This window comes from Bactrocera latifrons, unplaced genomic scaffold (assembly GCF_001853355.1).
Source record: "Bactrocera latifrons isolate USDA-ARS-PBARC rearing strain unplaced genomic scaffold, ASM185335v1 scaffold_1795, whole genome shotgun sequence".
Taxonomy (NCBI): domain Eukaryota; kingdom Metazoa; phylum Arthropoda; class Insecta; order Diptera; family Tephritidae; genus Bactrocera; species Bactrocera latifrons.
The window spans coordinates 1-5,234 of record NW_017535291.1 but is presented as its reverse complement, the minus strand read 5'-3'; the positions used below and the strand labels follow the sequence as shown (position 1 = coordinate 5,234).

At 34.4% G+C, this 5,234-nt stretch overlaps 1 long non-coding RNA gene across 1 annotated transcript; it reads right to left on the bottom strand.

Moving 5' to 3' along the window:
• Positions 1–276: 276 nt before the first annotated feature.
• On the bottom strand, positions 277–2,591 carry LOC108967190. The gene is made up of 3 exons (XR_001993247.1): positions 1,786–2,591; positions 521–1,734; positions 277–463 (listed from the first exon to the last, which is right to left on the bottom strand). It is a non-coding gene; the product is annotated as an uncharacterized LOC108967190 (long non-coding RNA).
• Positions 2,592–5,234: the final 2,643 nt, after the last annotated feature.

Genomic DNA, 5,234 nt, shown 5'->3' with positions numbered 1-5,234 from the left:
TAAAGACATTTTTTGTTGTGTTCTCTGTCTCACATACTCAAGAATATGAAGAGTCATAAATAGTATATGTATGCATGCTCCTTATGATACTCCCAACAACAGCATTGTGATATTTTCATGCTTCAATTTTTGCTTTCGCAATGTATGCAAACAGAGAACATGTAATATAGAGAAGGTTCAATTGGACAGGCGTGTGAACTGTCAAGAGCTAACAAAATCCTCTTAGTGGATTTCACCACTTATGGCTGACAAGAAGAAATTTTAACAGAGATGAGCAAGGGTCCGCATGTAGGGTGGGGCTGAAAAAATTTTTTAATTCCAGTAACTTTTTTATATTATTTTTATACATTTCATGCTAATTAAAGTTTTCTTGGATTCGGTGAAAACTCCTCCAGAATTTTCGTTTCCATTTCCGCTTGATTCTCTTTGACTAAAGCCCGGCGGGTGCTAAGCATGCACAATCCTGAAAAAATAAAATTTACGTACTTAATTCTTTATAAAAAATTTTTGCTTTTATTACCATTCAACCGATTCCCTCGACCGTTCAACAGTGGCAGTTGTGCAGGGAATTGCGAACAGAATTCCAAGTCCCTCCCTTTTCCTCTATCTTTCCAATATTTTTAATAAAGTTTAAGCTCATTTTCAATATTTTTTATATTGTAAAAAGAACTTGCACGCAAAACTTTTTCATTGAATTCGCTTAGAGAGATAGWTTTCATATGCAGTGGACTTAAGGCTGCGAGATCAAAAGTTGGAGTGTTTTCTTTAGGAAATCGTTCTCTAATAGATGTTATTAAAGAGTCCAAATAGGGAATGAAAATTGCCCGGCGATAATACTCTGCTGTTGTCGTGAATGGAGGATTTGATCTTTTTGTTTGCTTCTCGCCGACTCTGGACACACTTATATTGATCGATGCATTCTCAGCTAACATTTCACAGTCTCTAAAAATCGTTTCAAATTCGCTGGCAGATGTCTCTCGATGTTCCTCAAATAAATTTAAAATGTTATTGATGTGATCTCTACATTTAATCACATCATTGTTCTTGGCTTGCAATATATTCACTACGGGTTGGAGAATGCTGTAATATTTGGCAATAATGAACATACAAATAAGAAAAACGCTTTTAGTTGCAGCACTGTGAAGTTGGAATGCAAATTTTCTCGTGCCAGCGTTTCCTTCTGTGCTTAGTTTTTCCAATCCATCTATTATATCACAATAGAAATTTTAAAAATCAGCGATGCTTTTGTACTTCTACGACCAGCGTGTTTCAAACAAAGAATGTACAAATTGAGGCAATGACTGGCGCAATGAATATAACAACTTTTTTGGAATGTATAATATTTTATGCACCCCACTAGTATTGCCGGCCATAGTAGCACATCCATCAAACCCAAGCCCAACACATTTAGCAGGATCTAAGTCAAAACCTTCCACAAATCCTTTGATGTTGGCTACAATTGTTGCTGCATCCATTGCATCTAATTCCATAAATCCCATAAATTCTTCACGGATAATTTTTTTTCTGCTGTCAAAAAATCGAATTCCTATCGAAATTTGTTCCTTTCCAGACATGTCTGCTGTGCAGATGTAATTTATAATTACTTTCGCCGAAATGTCCAAAATTTCATTTTGGATTTGTGGACTAGTATACTTTGCGTTTTGTTTGCTATCCTCCAAATTGTTTTTTAATGCCTCATCACCAACTCATCATAAGCAGATCATATAGAACACCCTTCAAAAAGTGAAATATAGTTTTTAACTTTTATAAATCTGTTAGATTTACCTTCATCATTCTTTTTGCCACGAAGAGTAAGGTCATGCGTTCCACAAAACAAAATTGTATTTATAATGGATTTATTAATTTTTTTATTTCGTTCAATTTTTTTTTGGATGACCCCGTTGCATTTGCAAATCGACAGGAGTTTCATTTAAAAATGACATTGTTGATTGCGTAGCTCCTTTATGCAAACTGCTTGATGCATGAGCTTTGCAGTACTCATGCACATTTTTAAATTTTGTAAAAGGGCGTACAACAAACGAGGAAGTTACGCCAAGTTTGTTGAGAGGCTTAAACAGCACGCAATAAAGACAAAAAGCGCCCTTTAGCCTGCACGAGTACACCAACCATGGTTTGTATAAATCTAATCATGACCAATTGAATTTTCTCTTCAAGTGTGTTGCATCAGTTGAAAAATTATAATTTTGGTCGGGCTTCCAACAACTAACCAACAGTTACTTTTTCTGCTCCTCACTCATCGTACCGACTAAAGCCACCCATTTGCCAATATCGTTGGCATGGCAATCATCCGCCTTCATATCTGCCGCGTACCTCTCTTCAGTTGAGATGCTATCATTTAAGCTCAGCCTCCTCTTCAATCTCGTTGCAATAAGAACATATGTATCATTAAAAAGTGTAATGCAATAACTTAAGTCAACTATTACGTACTTGTAGTATTATTAAAAAAGGTTCCAATGTCCATTTTTATTATATTATTATCAGTTATACTTCTTAAGCGACACTTTTTTTTAATCAACACTAATCACTTTTGACACTTTCTCTTCTTTTAATTGCCTGAATGACAGCTGTCCCTCAAATATGATAGTGATGACAAACGATTAAAAAAGCTATTGATAGCAAACATACGATCGATAAATTATTTAACTTCATTGCATTCATTGCAACTTTACATACAAAAAATCACMAATGGGACGAACGGTAGGGGGCCCTATGGGCCATCGTACATATCTGAAATGTACGAGAAGGAAAAAGTGTCAATCCCGCGAAAATAAGTTTTAAAATATATTAGAATAAAATTGACAACATAGTTTATTTGTCGGTTTTCAATTCAAGCAATGCTTCAAAGAAAATATTCATTCATTCCCGGCTATGAAGTCCTCCGCTTAAATGAAAATCAAATCCCTCCCTCATCACTCTTAACAGCATATATTATATCTTGCTGCATCTCACGGTTTGCTTTTTGTAAAATAATATATGTGACCTGGTCTACGGAAAGGGGGCTTAGGTGTYAAAAAATCCAAAAAATCAATTTTCACTTTTTAGTTGATTCGGATGGAAGATGAGATTTTTAACAGCTGTTTCCCAGAAAACTAGTTTTCGCACGTTAGCTCCCTTTTCGTAGACCAAGTCACATATAGAAATTGTTTTAAGGACGAGTCGTTTAAGTATCCGCTGTCGCTTATGTACCATATTATATTTTTATTGCTAACTAATTACAAATACCTGTATCTTTTAATGTGGCAGATAACCAGTATTGACTGTATTTGTCAAGGAATGTGAAAACTTTTGTGATTCTGAAATATTTTTACRCAGCTAGGCGAAGTTGCTTCAGCGGAAAAGGGAAGCGGTGACAATCGGCGGCCATTCGTTTTTTTCGGTACAGTTTGGATTTTCACAAAGCTGTGACGCTTTGTCGTCGCGTCAGTCCTTAGCCACATTGACATTTTGACAAAACGTGAAGTTCGGCCATTGGTTGTCCGTGACAACGGAGGTTATGAATCAATGTGTGTACATATTTACATAAAAAATTGTGTTTACAAACATTCTGCGAATGATTCTTTCAAATTTGTTTACATGAACACAAAATTACATACATATGAATTTTATGGGTATCCGTTTACATATATACATATTTATATGAATATGACTTTTAGATTTTATAACAACGAGATTTTATCAAAAAAAAATTTTATCATTACGGTTATGGTTTTTAAAAATCTGTTTATATTATATGTACACATACATAATTGCATCCATATGCGAATAAGTGCGTCGGCTTGGTCTTTAAAATCTTATCAAAACCTCTAATGCCCAATATATACATACATACATATATTTACTTAGGTAATAATGGTTTTGACGCCGCTCCTGCCCAATTTCTTATGCCACGTCTGTATCGGCAGAACAATATTTCCTTTTCCTATTTTTCRAAGTATTAATTCGCGCAACTAAACAATAACTAAAAAAGTCGCGCGCTCCCTTTTTCTTTGGCGACCGCTCACAGATCCAGACGTGATAAGTGTTTGTCCAATTTTTTATTTGTAAAATATATTTATTATAAGAAACCTTTTGTTTTTTATTTAACATTTGGGGAATCATTTGCGCCCATCGTTGCCCCACGGCCAACCACAACTACGGAACGAGCGAGCACCGTGCTCCATCACCCGAATTATCATTGGTACATCGAGCCGGATAACAGGTAACAAGTTSATTTTAATTAAAGTGAAAGTGCATAATTTGCCCGATTTAGCAACTCGCAAGTTACAACCAAACATATTTTGGATTTGTGCTCTGCATGCTATAAGGCAATATATTGCTTAAATTGTGCATAAGCTCTGTACAAAACCCATTATGCTGTGTGAAGTTTAGACCAAAACTTATTTTTGGCACTCTATCCACAAAATCAACGCACAAGTCTGCAGGTAGTATCAGAGAACGTATATTTATAGAGAAGGTCCAACAACGGACAGGCGTGTAAACTGTCAAAAGCTAACAAAATGCGATGAGTGCATTTCAGCACAGCTAGCTAAGAAGGAGAAATCTTAACAGTGGAGCGTGAACAGAGCTGAGCATTCAATGAMAATTAYKCTCAGAAATATACATTTCTATTGCAGACGTATGTTAGCCTTTTGCATATAATTCTATACGTTTACATCATGCAATCATATTAATTGATATTGAATATCATATTGTGAGACTTTTTTTGAATGCATGCAAAATTGATAACTTTATCTTTAAATTATGATATTTTCAAAGTAACATTTGTAGTTAAAGTACAAATAAGAGCTAATTTTTAAATATTTCATATGTTTGATAATATATTATAAATTTACATATGAGTATGTAGACATGCTATATATGTACATATATACATAYATGACATACTATCATAATATACTAAACTACTTATTATAATATATTACAATAATATTATATGTAAATCGCATTTCATTTCAATTTTCATACGCATCTACATATCAGCATATAGATACATACATGTGGAAGTTCAATTCAAATTCAGATCGGACATCTCCCCGAGCATGCCTTTGCCAACAAGCGTCTTTTCGCGACGATGGCAAAAGCTAAAAATCATAAATTGAACAATTTCTGATATTTGTATGAGAAGGAAAAAGCGACAACCCCGCAAATATAAGTATAGAATAAATTATATTAGAATAAAATTGACAACATAGTTTATTTGTCGATTTTCAAGT